The sequence below is a fragment of the Camellia sinensis genome, chromosome 6, assembly GCF_055761805.1.
Source record: "Camellia sinensis isolate YWXY chromosome 6, ASM5576180v1, whole genome shotgun sequence".
NCBI classification, from domain to species: domain Eukaryota; kingdom Viridiplantae; phylum Streptophyta; class Magnoliopsida; order Ericales; family Theaceae; genus Camellia; species Camellia sinensis.
The window spans coordinates 12,318,100-12,335,347 of record NC_138966.1 but is presented as its reverse complement, the minus strand read 5'-3'; the positions used below and the strand labels follow the sequence as shown (position 1 = coordinate 12,335,347).

Below are 17,248 nucleotides of genomic sequence, written 5' to 3'. Positions count from 1 at the left end.
AAGTTAGCTAATAACCGGAATAAGAACGCATGTGTTTTCAAAAACAACATATCATGTTAGTAGAGGCCAATCTTTGATCGGGGGAGCAGGGGTGCTCATTTTAGGACCTTCCCCTCTCGTACCCAAGTTCCCAAGCCGAGGCAACTTTGGTGAAAACGGACACGTGGCCATAGGCACGAGTCAGGGTTTCCTAAGTTTCCCAAAATAAAATATTTAGGTGGCGACTCTGAAATCTGGCAAAGTAGTCCATGTTTGGCGCTTTTTGACTCAAAATTGAATTTTCAAAACGATTTGCCAGATTTGGACTCTTTGGTGATTTATCAGTCTTACATTGCACTTTGTGAGATTAGATTCAGAACCATGACAACAGTCCGAACTGTAGTAGCTAGAACTACAATTCACGCCCTCGCGCGCGGAGCGGAGTTCGGGCGGTCTACAGTTTCTGGCGACTTTGTTGGGGATTTAGAGAACTTGACTCGAACATCATGATATGTTGTTTTGTTTACACTTATGGGTTTCTTTGCATTGCATTTGCATTGGTGCGCTTAAGTCACAGTGTTTGCCATCTTCTATTCCTGAACAGTTTGTCGGAGGCTTGCTTGGAAAAGCGCGCCATAAGGCTGACCGGTTACGGGCTCTGCCACGTTGGGAACACAAACCTCGATTGTTACCGAGGCACCCTTTTCGATCATTCGACCTAGTACAAATTGGAAGCCATAGTGACCATTCCAAACTAGGACAGGTTGCTTACCCGAATGTAGGCTATTTGAAACCGATGTGTGCATAGTGAAACCCTAGCTCCTGACAAAATAGGACATGGAAACCCTATCCCACCATAGGGGTGTTTTGGCTCTTACTTGCTTGGTATGTGCTGTCAGAGTGCGTCTCTACAGGTTGTATGTATCAGTCGCAAGTCTGAGTATCGGCCTGAGGGTATCAGTTTACAGGCAAAATTTTGGGCAGAATTCTGTAGAGGGCATAGTCATTCAGCTTTGCTCATATTGGTTCTGGTGAAATCAGGCTGAGGTGCTGTCTGCTTTCTCTTTTGCTAGGAAGTCCTGGAACCATAGCTTCAGAAGGCTCTGATATCCCCCAGGTTCATTGGACTTGTGTTGATAGACTTTGTCAAGTCAGAGATTCAGTTCAAAGGCAATCAGTGTTCCTTCGCCAGAGGCAGGGTAAAAAGGCGAGTCAGGCACAGATCACCAGTTCAACAGTCTCCAGATCAGCGGTCATTATCCACCTCACCTGTGCGCAGTTGGGCTGAGATATCTGCTTCCACCTCAGAGAGGGAATACACGCATGTTCAGTCAGATCCGCAGTTTTTAGTTAATATGGAGGACATGATGCGTCAGCTCCAAGAAACCATGCAGGCTATGCAGTGGGATGCTGCCCGCTAGGTAGAGGTTATTACACGTCAGGCAGAAGTGGTAGCTTAACAGGCAGAGTTGACTGCTAGGCTTCAGCAGCAGCATCCACCACAATAAGCCGAAGCATCTGCTTCGCATCCGCCCCCACCCCTACCTAGGGTTTTGACACTTGGGGAGATTGCAAACGTCTAGGAAAATACGGACGTCCCAACGGGGCCAGTTCCACCCCCAATTCTATCCTAGTTGTCCAAAACACCGACTAATCCAATGGACACACTGTTTGAATTTGAGATGGATCCAACAGCGCTAAAAGTGAGCAAGCTAGAAAAGCTGTTCAAAAGAGCTTAAGGCATTAATTCCATTCCGGATATAGAGGATGGATACACCGATTCAGCGGTGATGTTGCCGGACTGATTCAAGATGCCGTATATAGACCGTTTTGACGGTTCTGGAGATCCTATGGTACATCTGCCATTGTTCTCAGTTATCCTACGGCCAATGGGCCTCTCTAGATTGCAAAATCTTTCCTTCTTCGGTCGGACCCTGTCGAGTGTTGTGGCTATCTGGTATGTGAAGTTGGAAGATTTTGTAAGATGAGTTGAGAGGAGATAGCTGAGGCCTTCGTTGCCCAGTATTCATACAACACGTAAATCGATGTCACGACTCGTGATCAGGAAAGAGCCGAAAGAGGGCTTCTCTGAAATTGTAACCCGTTGAAGGGCCAAAGCTTCTACAATGACCACCAGGACTGTCATGCCCCAAACCCGCCCCTAGAAGTTTGGGCATGACCACTTCAAAAACGGACACTTAACCTGTTATATATAACATATGGGGCCTGAGTGGAAGCATAAATTTTATATAATAACATGCAAGGAAAGAGCTACATCCATTGAGCGACCACTATCATGCCAGGATCACAGATAGACAGATAATAATAGTTACATACACATATACAACCCCGCCCGTGTTTGGGCGTATAATAAAAAAAAAACATTAGAAGTTACAACATATTATAGACAATTAGAATCTAAGCCAAAACTTCACCAAACGGGTAGGCTTCACCCAAATGCTTGGACACACAGAGGCTAACAAGGAAGACGAGCATTAAAAGTTGAGGCTGACCTCCAAATGCAGGACCTACGGAATCAGACAAAATACATAGTGAGATAACCTCAGTGAATAATAGTACGTGAATAACTCAATGTTCAACTTGAATTATAATGCAAATAAGAGTTTATATAATATAAAATACAAGTAGTTAATCCGATTCCGTACTAATGTCAGAACGGTCTTGTTGGTTCACAAATTCACAGACTGGCCCTTGGCCTGGTGGGTTCACATATTCACAATTAGCCTTTGGCTTTATAGATTCATAATTGAGATTCATAATTTCACAACTTGGCCCTTGGCCCTTTGAATTCATAGTTTCACACATTGGCCCTCGGCCTCATAGATTCATATTTTCACAAGTTGATCCTCGGCCTCATAAGTTCACAAATTCACAAGTTGGCCCTCGGCCTCATAAGTTCACAAATTCACACGTTGGCCCTCGGCCTCATAAGTTCATAGATTCACAAGGCGGCCTTTTGCCTCATAAGTTCATAGATTCACAAGTCGGCCCTTGGCCTCACAAGTTCATAGATTCACAAGTCAGCCTTTTGCCTCATAAGTTCATAGATTCACAAGTCGGCCCTTGGCCTCATAAGTTCATAAATTCACAAGTCGGCCCTTGGCCTCATAAGTTCATAGATTCACAAGTCGGCCTTTTGCCTCATAAGTTCATAGATTCACAAGTCGGCCCTTGGCCTCATAAGTTCATAGATTCACAAGTCGGCCCTTGGCCTCATAAGTTCATAGATTCACAAGTCGGCCTTATAAATCATACAGAAGCACATAGTTCCTTCTAATCATTCACATGAGGTAACATAGTTATGTTACGTTCAACAGAGTGCTAATAGCAACTATTACCAGATTGAACTTCATAATGCAGTCACATCCCATTTGTTTGTCATGAATTATTACCTCTAGTTCACAGATAACAGAATGTTATTACATATTAAACGAGTTCAGAGATACGCAGATACCATAATCTCGTAATACACTTAAATTCCCCTTGTTCGTTATAAATCCATACAACTGACTTACAGATAACAGTGTGTTAGTATCCATTATCAATAATAAACAGAACGTAGTACCCAATAATGCTCTTAGATTTTCCCATGGTTTCCCATAAGGTGACATAATTGTCCCACAATAATAGAACAACACTATTAACAATAAACAGAAGGTAAATGCTCCATTACATTAATAAGAGTGGAGCCATTCACATCATAACGTGGGTCGCATAATCATGTTATTGACATTCAATTCTTTCTCCGGATTGAGTCATTCAGAGGTTCATCTGATATTTAACATAATTTCATAATGGTTATTAACGTACGAAACAACCCGTAGTCTTATCCAATTATTCGTTTTGATGATCCACTCTAGGTGGATATCTGTATCATGTCAGTATGTGCCAAATCCTTCAATGTTTACATAAGTTCACACTAATTCTCGTTCCACATACATGTTAACTTAATTGACCACGGAGAACAAGATGTTAATAAGAATCATTGTTAACGGTAAATAATGTGCATCAGAGTACTATTACTCACAGTGCTATAACGGAGTGCTCGTCCTTCTCAGGTTATGCCCTACACGTGTACACAACTTATACAGTAAGGCATCAAACACAAATTCCAGAAATACCAGAGGGTTAAGCACGTAAAACAGAGCAAACAATATTTTGCAGCATGAAATTTCAAACCTACTTCTCCAACTCAATATATATATAAGATTACTAGTCTTACAAAACACATTATGGAATTTACACCCATTCATCTTCTAGTCAAAGAAAGAAAGGATTTTTATGAACATTTCCATGTTCCCCAAAACTCCTTAAATTTCTAGTGTTTTCACCAAAAACCAAACATTTCCCCATCTCCATAAGAAATCCTATTAAATCATTCTCTTGATTTAATAACTAAGCAAGCCTACAAATATTTAGTAAAATGATTTGGGATTAAACCCATTCTTGAAAACTTCACATTTTAGGTCACAAAAATTAATATCAACATAGTTAATATCATCCCACCTAATCATCACAATTCAACATATCTCAAAAGGAATTCTTAAATTCCATTTCAACATTCCATAATCGAATTTATATCATCCACATTATCAATAAATCTTTTCCCCCAATTTCCCTTTTATTAAAACATAATTTTCAAACAAAACCAAATTCCAATTAAACTTGAACACATCTAATTCAACTTACCACTTTCATGATTCAACTATCAATTTGGGCCAAATCATGGATTATCATCAAAAACCAACCTAGGGTTTTTAAGAAATCTACAAATTTCAAATACAATTTTAAATCTTCTTAACCCATTACTTTTTATTCCAAATCTTCTCATTTATTGGGCACCCTAGGTCCATAACCCATAAACCATACTCTAAACCCCATAATAGAACCCCAACATACCCCAACATACCTCAAAAATTTCGGAATTCCATTCGGTAGAAAGTGGTGATCTCCTCTTATTCTCCATCCTTGATGCAAGATTCATGGTTAATTTGTTGAGAAAAGTGGAGGAAATCAAGGTTTTGGGAGCTAGGGTTTCGGACATGGAAGAGGGAAGAAGAAGAGAGGAAAAGAAAATCTAAGAAATGACTCAAAAAACACGTTTTTGAGCTGCTGCCCCGCACATCGCCGCACGTGCGCCGCATTTCCCGCACGTGCGGTTCTGCTTCCAGCACAGATATGAAAACTTCAAACAGGCGTAACTCTCTCATCCGGACTCCGTTTTAGGTCATTCTTGTGCCCAAATTGAAGCCCCGGAAATAAGCTTTCCAATGGTTCTAACCTCACATCCAAATTCCAAGTGTGGAACAAGAAAAGGGCAAAAGAGTGACGGTTGGTCGTAAACGAATTATTCAAATGAAAGTTTTTGATCCAATCTTACTTTACCATCATATTACCACCACAATCAATAGCCCAAAATAAAATAGGGAGGTTCCAAATACACTAATAAAAATGCCACGGATATAAATCACTTTTCACAGAAAGCAAGTAAATGCACAGAATAATAGATCGGAAATATACTAGAACAGATATGAGGGTCGGGTTATTACAAGGACGGTCGAGAAAGATTAGATAAGAATGGTTGTACGCAACCTGCAGCCTAACCTGATGCAAAAAATGATCGTCTTACCCCTCCCCATCTTTGTGGATTTACACGAGATTGGGGTACAGATTGAAGACGCAATGCAACAAGGTCTGATTGGTCACGAAAGGGAGCCACCCAAGAAGGGTTATACACGCAGTTCAAATGCGACTACTAGTGGTGATGTAGCTGCAAGATCTTCTGAAGTTGGAATGGTCACCACCACCACACCAAAAACAACCACCCCATTCACCAGTACGTCCGAAACCAGCTCACAAACAGCCAAATATCCACCCCGAGGCAAGAGGGATTTTACCCCACTTTATATGCCTTTGTCAAAAGTTCTAGGGGCCCTACTCAGTAAAGGACATCTGAAACTATTAGAACAATGGCCTCTACCCGATCCTCTCCCTCCAAAGCATGACTCAGCTAAGTACTGCGCCTTCCATCAACAAACTGGTCATGACACTGACAGTTGCTTTCGTCATTGCCATGATATACAAGATCTGATTGACAACAAGGTCATCGCCGCACCAGTCTTGCAAAGTCTATCGGCATAGGATTAGTGAACTTAGGGGATAATGTGATATGATTGGGGGATGAACCACTTACGGATGGTGCTCAGTTTACTCCATATGTGGTGAGATGGCACGCAATATTTTGAGCAATGGGCAAATTGCTTTTTATTGTGCTTTCTGACTTGGGTATTGGGTCAGTTTTGTCGTGTTGTTTTGAGCCAGTCTTTTTGTACTGAGTTAGTTGAGTCTGTCTTGTCGTATCGAGTCAGTCTTGTTGTGTCGGAGTCAGGTGCTTTCGAGCGTGTTACCTCGGGCATCACTTGCTTATTTTGTGTTTATCTCTTACGCTCTTTTGCGTCTGTTTCTACCATGGGGCCAGTTGCACCAGAAGATTTGAATGAAACAACAGTGATTTTGACACTTTTGAGTCTGTTCGTACCTCGGAGCCAGTTGTGCCAGCAAGATCTGAATGAAATGGCAGTACTTTTCACCTACTTTTCTGTGCCTTGAAATCATTGCATTGACCTAATTTTTTCAAACCTTTTCGAATACTGTGATGAAAACAAAGAGGGAGGAATTCCTCGGGATTTGCAAAAATTTGATCAACTGAGAGAAAGAGAGGCGTGCTAAACCCTTAATGAATAAGATCATGCTTGTTAATGTAAGTACTGAGAAGGATCCTGGCTTGATCCAGATTGGTTCTACACTGTCTTCAGCGCGAGCGACTAGTCGCTTTCTTAAAAGATTTCAAACAATGTTTTGCGTGATCCTGTGAAGACCTGTGTGGAATCGCTCTTGAGATTGTGCAGCATAGGATCGCTCTTAGCCTCAAGACTCGACCCCCTTTGCTTTCAAACCTTGAACTTGGATTCAGAATGTTCAATGGTTAACCATAATGTGAGGCTTGTATGGCCAGATTTGAAGCAGCCCTCGAACTAGGGGCAAGAAAAGTCAAATCAACAAGATTAGATGTTATCAAAGAAAGCTTGTAAAGTTAGATCAGAAGCAGCCCTTGAACTAGGGGGCAAAAATGTCAAATCTGCTCAAATATTCAAAGATGGATCATTCTGCAAACCATTGAAGACTGGCAAAGAAGCCAAATTCCAGTAGCTGGAAGAAGAAAAGTATTGCTGAAGTACAACCACGTTCCTATCTACAACACTAGGGGCAACTTCAGCCCCTATTGGATGGACTTCTACATCATCAGCAAATAGTAGCCATTCTCCTGGATTCAGATGGCTTCGAGATCTCAAACCGATCAACATGGACAAAGCTACACTTTCACCCTTGAGAGGCTCGCTGGGCCGAAAACCCAGAAGGGCGACCCAGGCAAAAGTTAGAGCAAGAAAAAGAAAAAATGCAAAGAATGAAAAAAGAAAAGAAGAAAAATGAAGAAAATGAAAAGAAAAAAAAAAGAAAAGAAGAAAAGATTAAAAAAAAAAAAAGAATGAAAAGAAAAGAAAAACAAAGCTCGCAAGGTTGAAAACCGAGAAAGGGCGGCCTTGGCAAAAGTTAGAGCGTAAAAGGAGAGGTTAATACCCGAGTGTACCTTAACCTAGAATTATGTCAGGCTTGATTCCCATCTTTGGGATACGTAGGCAACTTCATTCTGAAGTCCAGCCGTAAACACTTCAAATTCAACTGTCCTGTCCATGAGATTGAACGGGTCATCTTTGTCGCTTCTTTATCCAAGAGTTAAGTTGTGATCTTCATTATGAGAGCGGGTTACAGTATGTTGCGGCATTGTTCAGACAATGGGCAACTTTCTGTTGCCGTGAGTTGCCATTCAAACATAGGGCAACTTTTCGTTGCTAGATTTGGTGTCGTGTAGTGTCATTCAGACAAGGGGCAATTTTCCATTGTTTTGGATCTGAGGTTGTGCATCTATAGGGTAAATTCTACGTTGGTCGAGCAGTGGCCATTTGTAAAAACAAGTTTTGAGATTTTTTTAATGAAGTTGACTAATTCTCTCGAAAATTATTCCATCTTTCCAAAACTGGACCATTTCTTGAACCTAAAAAAGGAAAATTTTCAGTGCTCATAACCTGACTTGCATGATTTCAAATTAGAAAATCGAACAAGCATGTTAATCTAACTCTCATGTTGGTCAAAATTATTTTAGCAGAAGCCAAAAAATAAAAAAATGGTCAAAATGATGAACTAGGGGCACAGTTGAGTCAGGTTTACTGTGTTTTTCCCGTTGTCAGCATGCCTTCCAAAAAGGGCACCATATTCGCCAAGAAGGGCACAACTGAAGCTAATAACAGAGGCCAAAACTCATCCTCCAAGCAGCGAGGTATTAAGCCAAGTGCGAAGCACGAATTGGAATGGACCAAGATATTCCACTCCCTCATCTAGACAAGTCTGATCACATTCAAGCTAAGCCAAGGCATCATCAACCGATGTCAGTTGCAGATCTGCTGCGCATCCAGTCGCATCGCAACCCCTCTGTGGGAGAAGTTCATTGTTGTGAGCGAAAGAAGGAGAATCTAGTAGAATACCAGGGGCAAGAGCCCACAACTTCCTATTTATCCATCAACCACCCAGGGGACGGATAAAAAAATCAGAGAGATTGAAGAATAGAGAGATGTGTGCTGAGAGAAAAAGTGAGAAAAAGGCTCTTTTAGAAAAATAGAGATTGAGTGCCAGAGTGATGTGAGAATCACAAATGAGAAATGGTGGGAAACAATACCCAAAGAAACAGGCTCCCTGTGCACATTTGAGTCTTGTGTTTTGTTGTGTTTTGTCTGTCTCGATTCTTGTTTCGAGTCGTTTCGAGTGTCAATAGATGCGTTTAGGTTGTTTTACCTTTGTTTTCCGTTGTTGAGTCATTTTTGCTGTGGTCAATCGTAGGCTCAATACCCGGTTAAGAACTCATTCCTCAATTTCAATTTCAAAAATAAAATTGTTTTGTGTTCAGAGTGTTGTGCCATTCTCTACATGTATGCAAAACAGGATTTGTTCTTTCATAAAACTGCAGGGTTCAACCCAGGTCATGTGAGAACAGTAAAACCAGGACCTATCTGAAGCTATATACATTCCAGACTGCAAAGCAAAAGAAAAGAGGAAAAATCGGAGCATCTGAGTTTGTTTCAGATTCCGGGATTGCATTCCGGATGTACCTCTTCAGGCCTTGTCAATGCTCTGAAGTATGAGTGTGCCTCTACCTGAAGCTCAAGATCAAGTTTGCTCCAAGCCAGAATGGCGATCAGAAGTGCTCTCTCTAAGTGCCATCCCCTGCCAGAGGCATTTTGGTTGTGTTTGCAATGAGTTCCTAGGAGACCAATTGCGACGGTGGAAACTAGAGTTCGAATGGCGATGCCTAGAACGCAAAGGTTCAGGATTTCCGAGACTAAAGTCTAGTTTAAATACCCAGGGGTGTATCTCCGGATTGAAATCTATATGGAAGCCCCATAGGTTGAGATAGCGTGTATGCACCTCAATTGTAGATACTGAACCAACCTAGTCTGTCAGCACGTTGGAGAATAGGGAAAGTTGTGAATATGGTCAGAAAGAAAAGTGGCATCCAAAGTGTTCTACGTGAAGAATCCTTGTCGGCATTTCAGAACCTTTATATTGTGAGTTGAAGGAAAGAGTTCGAAGAACGCAAGGTAAGAGTTCGAAGAACATAAGGGGAGATCCCCGTCAGAGTAGAGCAGTTCATCGCCACTCACCCCATGAGATGCTTTCTAAAGCGCTGCTATGTTTGTTTGTTGAATTCCTCAGACATCATGCATTGTATTGCATTGTACCTATCAAGTATCCTTCTCATACATGCACAATATTGTATGTACAGTTCATTTGAAACTGGCGCAACCAGACGATATTATATGTACGGTTCATTCGGAGAAGTTCCGTTTAAGATTGATTACACTTAGTGTATCTATCACACTTTGTTCACTTAGTGTGTTTATCACACTTTGTTCATTTAGTGTATCTACCACACTTTGTTTACTTAGTGTATCTATCACACTTCGTTCACCTTTTGTGTATCTATCACACATGCTCACTTTGTGTATCTATCACACTTTGCTCACTTTGTGTATCTATCGCACATGCTTGCTCACTTTGTGTAACTATCACACTTTGTTCACTTAGTGTATTTATCACACTTCATTCACTTTGTGTATCTATCGCACATGCTTGCTCACTTAGTGTATCTATCACACATTGTTCACTTAGTGTATCTATCACACTTCGTTCACTTTGTGTATCTATCGCACATGCTTGCTCACTTAGTGTATTTATCACACTTCGTTCACCTTTTGTGTATCTATCACACATGCTCACTTTGTGTATCTATCGCACTTTGCTCACTTTGTGTATCTATCACACATGTTCACTTTGTGTATCTATCACACATGCTTGCTCACTTTGTGTATCTATCACACTTTGTTCACTTAGTGTATCTATCACACTTCGTTCACTTTGTGTATCTATCGCACATGCTTGCTCACTTAGTGTATCTATCACACTTTGTTCACTTAGTGTATCTATCACACTTCGTTCACCTTTTGTGCATCTATCACACATGCTCATTTAGTGTATCTATCACACTTCGTTCACCTTTTGTGTATCTATCACACATGTTCACTTAGTGTATCTGTCACACTTCGTTCACCTTTTGTGCATCTATCACACATGTTCACTTAGTGTATCTATCACATGTTCGCTTTGTATATCTATTGCACTTTGCTCACTTAGTGTATCTATCACACGTTCGCTTTGTGTATCTATCACACATGTTCGCTAAGATTGCATAATTTTCTTACGCCTTTTTGCATGAAATGTAGTTCGGTCTATAATTCCCACGCGTGGCGTGTTTACTTATTTGCTTGTGTACGAGTTTGTGGCAGCATTTCTTTGCACAATATTTGCATCCACATGTTTCATTATAGCCCTCTTTGCATAATCATAAATTATGTTATGGATTGTGCATGTCATTTGCATCTTGCCCCTGCCTACAGGCGCATCTCTTTGTTATCTTGCCTGTTTGTCTAAGTCTTCAGCCTTGTCAAAAAATAGGTTGTCTCTGGGCTTTGACATTCACTCCCGTCATTTCATAACTTTCGAGTTTTGTCAAAGAGGGGCAACTGTAGACACCCCATTTTTTACTGACCTTAAGACTCAGACGTCATCGATTGAGCGCTCGATGATTGCACATGTTTGTGGTCGTTTTGAGTTTCCGGAGCCTTCGGCCGAGCGCCTTGTCTCGAGACCTCTTAACTTCCTCCTCTTGGCCTGGTTTTTGGACCATGCCTTGCTGCCTTTGCCTAGACGGAAAAAGCGGCCTGTAGGCCACCTTTTGTAGCAGTAGACTATCTTTTCCTCTCGTAGGCCACCTTTTGTACCCGTAGACTAGTTTTCGGGGCTTCCGGCTGATTGCCTCGCCTTAGGGACTCTTGTTTTGCTTCGTTTTTGGTTTGTTTTTTAACCAAACCTTGTTATCCTTTGCCTAGAGGGTGGAACAGGGGTGTAGACCAGTTGCTCCCCCTGTAGACCACTTTTCTTCCTAGCCAGCCACTTTTTGTGGTCGGCCAGCTAGGGTGGGTGGTCTGTGGACCACCTAAGGTGGTCGGCAGCCTGCCACCACCTTCCCCTCTAGCAAGCTTTGGACCATGCATCATGCTTTGGACCATCATTTTAGCATGTTTTGGGTTCCACTCCAGCAATCTTTTACTCATGTTTGTCCATGCTTAAGCTCTATTTTAAGTGTTCTTGATCATTCGGACCTTGCTTTGTATAGCCATAGTTCAATCTTGCTCACTAGTTTTGAGTTTCAAAGTATCTAGCATGCTTTACTTGAGTTGTTTGCATGCTTTGGCCTCATTTCTAACATGATTTCAGTGTGTGTAGCATAGTCATACTCCCTCATGTTTCACACATTCAATGCTTTTGGAGGGTTATGCTTTATGCCTCAATCATGAGCCAATTGGCATGCATGCTTGCCTAAGCTTTTTGGGCTACCATCTCAGTGTGTTTTTGGTATTGTTTTACCATGTTACAACTCTAATTTTTGTTGGTAAAGTCACCTCATGCTTGGGTTTGGTAGGTGCAGTGTAATCATGCTCATTGGCCTTGCATGCGTCATGCTTTATGCCTCCCATTCTAGCATATGTTGGCTATGTTCAAGCATGTTTCTAGCATTGTTTTGACCAGCCTTGGGACTGTTTTGAGTCATCTTGGCCCTTTGGGGTTTGCTTGATATGGCTATGGTGCAAGTGCCTTTGCTAGCCTTAAGCTTTGAGCCTCCTAGCATGCTCCATTTGTGATATATGCATGATATGGCATCATTTCTCACATGGTTTAAGAGCATATAGTCTTCTTAAACTCTCATGTTTATTACTCTTTAATTGTGTTTAAGAGTTATGCCTTATGCCTTATTTATGGGCCAATGCATGAACATGCATTTTCTTGCTTTCAATGCTATCATTTCAGAGTGTTTTGGCCACTATTTTGGCATGCATAAGGTCTATTTGGGGCTGGTCTAATCCATTGAGCATTGTATTGCATAGTCCTAGTGTTGTGTACCTTACTAGCTTTCATGCTTTAGGACTCTAGTATGCCATACTTGTGCTGCTTGCATGATATGTCATCCCTTAGCACATGATTTCAGTGCTTGTACCTATGCTATGCTCTCATACATGTTTCTCTTTCAATGTGTTTGAAAAGTGAGCTTTGTGCCTTGCTTGAGAGCAAACGAATGAGCATGTGTTCTTTGCCTTTTTATGCCTAAGTATTGGTGTTTTGGTCATTGTTTGGGCGTGCATGAGGTCTGTTTTGGGGTTGGTTTAAGTCCATTGAGCATTGTATTGCATGCCTCTTGTATGATGCTCTTTACTTGCTTTGATGCTTTAGCCTCTAAACATACCATGCATGCATTGCTTATATGATGGAACCTTGTGCATGCCACATTAGCGTTAATGGATTGCATGTTGTTGCATTGCATGTTGTTTGCATGATATTGCATTGCATGTTGTTTGCATGTTGTTGCATTGCATTGTGTTTGGAATGTTGTTGCATTGCATTGTGTTTGGATCGGATGTTGATCCAAACATGAGAAACGAGAGGCATTTTATACTTAAAGTGATGAAACGCGCCTCATTTCTCGGTCGCTGACCCTCTTGATCAAGCATGATAGCGGTGGAGGCCCTTATGTGTTATTTGTGCATTCATTGACATTAACTCGTACAAACTTGGCTTCTCGGCCATTGTGCATTGTGATGCTCGGTTGGTGGCCCGAGATGGCCCGAGAGTTGAGTACCGCACTCCCTTGAGCTTGAGAAATGATAGGGAGGGTGGTTGTGCACACATATCTTGTAAATACACTGCCATGCCCCTTGTTGTCCTCTGTTGCAGCAAAACTGGAGTTTGGCAAATTTTCTAGTCGGCAGACCAGTAAAAGTAGTCGACCGACCACTTTTTCTGGTCTACAACCAATTTTTCTAGTCTACAGGTGGTCTACACCACCCTTTTCTGGTCAGCAGCCCACCAGAAGGTCCCCATGTTGGAGCAGAAGCAATTTGGAAGTTTGTGCAGTGTTCTAAGATCAAATCAAATGCAAACAGAGGCAATTCTGGGCATAACAATGGATTTCTGAGCGAGGCAATCGAGCATGCATCCTTCACGGTTCAAGGCATAGCTGTGGCAGCCTAGTTCACATACCTCACATGCTTAGTTAGTTACCATGATTAGTTAATTTGATTAATTAGTTAAAGTATTTTAATAATTAGTTGTAGCTAGTTATTCAATTTGTGTTGTGTAATAATTAGTCTAATTGGATTATTAGATTAGTTAAGTAGCTTAGCTTAGCGTAGCTAGCTTGTATTATTTGTTCGGACCCTCCGTCGAGAGGGCACAAATGCTGTAATAAGCGTGCGTGTGTGTGTGAATGTCTTCCAACCCCACGTCTTTCTCCCTTTTACTTATCTGCTTTTGATGGTTAGTTTAGGGCATATTTCAATTAGCATACTTATGCTTGCATGCGTGCATCATTTATTTTTCTTGCATGCACTCGGCTCGGCGCATCATTCAAACTGCATTGTATTTCAATGCCTACTTGAATATGTGTTTCAAAGCATGTTATCAAGTGTTGCATTCATATGCCATTCTAGATAGCCGAGCCTATTTTAGTTGCATTTTTGCATGTGTTGCGTTAGGCATCTTAATATAGCTAGGATCATGCATGATTTCTAACTAGCTTCTGTTTTGGCTCAGAGTACACTGTGAGTGTTTATGCCTTAGCATCCTTGCATGTGTGTAAGTGACTGCCATGATAGCATGCTTGCCATGAGGCTATTTGCTTAAATGATTAACTGCATGAATGCCTATGGGATGAAGGTTTGATTGCCTTAATTGGAACAACTCGATGATTGTGAGTTTTAAGCCCACTTGAAGTGGCAAAATCATGTTTTTTCTAAAGCCCACTTGATGGTGACAAATCCGCGCCTTAGCCTACTTGCGAGTAGCACTTTCAAACCACTTTCAAAAACAAACATGAGTTGTTTTGTTCCAATCCGCGTGATTGAGTCTATACTTGTATGTTGTGCGCATCACATAGTAAGGTTTGCTAATAACTGGAATAAGAACGCATGTGTTTTCAAAAACAACATATCATGTTAGTAAAGGCCGATCTTTGATCGGCCGAGCGGGGGTGCTCATTTCAGGACCTTCCTCTCTCGTTCCCAAGTTCTCGAGTCGAGGTAACTTTGGTGAAGACGGACACATGGCCTTAGGCACGAGTCAGGGTTTCCTAAATTTCTCAAAATAAAATATTTAGGTAGCGACTCTGAAATCTTCCAAAGCAGTCCATGTTTGGCGTTTTTTGACTCAAAATTGATTTTTCAAAATGATTTGCCGGATTTGGACTCTTTGATGATTTATTAGTCTTACATTGCACTTTGTGAGATTAGATTCAAAACCATGACAGGAGTCCGAACTGTAGTAGCTAGAACTACAATTCGCGCCCTCGCGCGCAGAGCGGAGTTCGGGCGGTCTACACATACATAATAATAATGCAATGAGTTGGAGCCCAATGAATAATAACAGAGAAAAGGGTTTAATGAATGATGTCCAAGATAGATTTAGAAGTTAGAAACAGAATCTTATAAATATTCAAATTCAAAGTTCACAGATAATCATACGCGGTGCATCCATTAGTGCTAAAGAACAGATAACTTATGATGCGTGAGACGGTCATAAAGACCCAGATACAGAGCAGATACAGACAGATAATGGTTATGCTTAACCAGTTCCATGATGGAACCTTTAGTACCAGGTAATAGATAGATATCACATGATACTAAGGATGCCATGATACATTTCAAAAAACTGGACAATCATTCATCGATACAGAAAGTAACATTTCAGAAAAATGATCACGTCATTTTAGTCAGAAAATATTTATAATCAAACATAGCTTTGTAGAGTTATTACTCACAGCAAGCTCTAGTGGCAGAACAAACAGAGCAAATAGATCAAACGGATTACGGAGCGTGACCTACACAAACACATAATGGATACACATTGAAACACACGCTCATAAAATACATAACTTAATTCTTTTCTATCTTGGTATGTTTCTAATCCTTACCCTCATTATTATGTCTTAATTTGGGCTTAGGAATACCTAAGAGGCAAGGAGGATGCAAAAAGGTAATTTGAAACACTTAGTCAAATTTGCTGAAAACAGGGCCTTCGTTCGAGCACAACTTTGGTCGCTCGAGCAGTATGTAAAACTCAGCAAAACTTCTGGGAACTCTCATTTTACGCTTGAGCGGAGGATCAAAAATAAGGGTGGTCGCTCAAGCTCAGATTCTATCGTTCGAGCCAAGACCTATGTCTGCAAAAGTATTAGGAGCCCAAATTTTACACTCGAGCCAACTCTTGGTTGCTCGAGCCAAGGTGCAAAACAAAGAGTGGTCGCTCAAGCGCAAGTTTGGTCGCTCGAGCGGAGATGTAGAACTTCTAATTTCTAGATTGCTCACCAAGGTTGAAGCTCAAATTCAAAGCTGCAAAACTTTCCCTTTTGGGCCAAAACTTGAGAAAACATGTCTAAACTGATATAACACCATGAATTAAAAGTCATTTTGCAAAATCAAAGCCTAAAATCAAGTGAATTGTTCAAAAGCAAAACTTAGAACTTTGTTTAAATTACATGCATGAATTGATCAAACCTTCCAAAATATGATCAAGTGAGATGTTTAGCACAAAACCAAGTTGAATTCTTAAAACATAGCCAAAATAAGAACTTGCATGCGAGAATCCTCGAAGTCAAGCTCAAATTGTGATGAAATGGACATGCATGCATGATATGACTCAAATTCTTCAATTCTAGATCAATTCTTATACTTGATCACAAAGTCTCCTTAGATTGTCTTCATTAATGACTTAGATACAAAAGATTAGGAGTCAAATACTCACCTAAGGTCCCCAATTGAGTTCTAATCAACCAATTCTTGAGTTCCTACAAGCCAAACCTTCAATTCTCTACTCTCTCTCTCTCTCTCTCTCTCTCTCTCTCTCTCATGTTTATGAGTTCAAAAAGAGGATGAAATGCTAGTGTGTAACATATTCTAAAGTCACTTGTGCCTTATGCAGGCTTAATTAGGTTACCGTAATTAATTTAAGTTAAGGGTAGTTAATTAGGATCATTTTATTCTAATTAATGGAGTCCGAATCGAATTTCAATTAAACCTACCATAAAACTCTAAAAATTCTAAATGACACATAAACGAAATCAATTTCGTGTTTGGACGCCAATAAGACCTTCAATTTGCATACCGAAATAGAAATTCAAACAGATCTTCTTGCGATAGAAAGATATCAATGCAAATAACACATATAACACATAATTAACACATGATTTCATCTTAATTGTTCATTAAGCATCCTTAATTACGGATCATAAGCTAATTATAGGTCGGGGTTGTTACACAAGCCGTGGTTTCTCACTTTTACGACTTGTTTTTTTTGCATATTGTAAATAATTTCCCAATCACGATGTGTCTAATGTGTAGGTTGTGAATGCTAACAACAATGATTTTTTTACAGCTTGTGATGTTAGTTGTATATAATAAAACTTTCTATGACATGCATATGGCATGCCATTAATATATCAAATGTACACAACACGCATACCCCAGTTATT

General features: G+C 40.6%; 1 long non-coding RNA gene across 1 annotated transcript; it reads right to left on the bottom strand.

The window, feature by feature from the left end:
- Nucleotides 1–2,133: 2,133 nt before the first annotated feature.
- On the bottom strand, nucleotides 2,134–5,043 carry LOC145792229 (uncharacterized). The gene is made up of 3 exons (XR_014331619.1): nucleotides 4,910–5,043; nucleotides 4,028–4,066; nucleotides 2,134–2,507 (listed from the first exon to the last, which is right to left on the bottom strand). It is a non-coding gene; the product is annotated as an uncharacterized LOC145792229 (long non-coding RNA).
- Nucleotides 5,044–17,248: the final 12,205 nt, after the last annotated feature.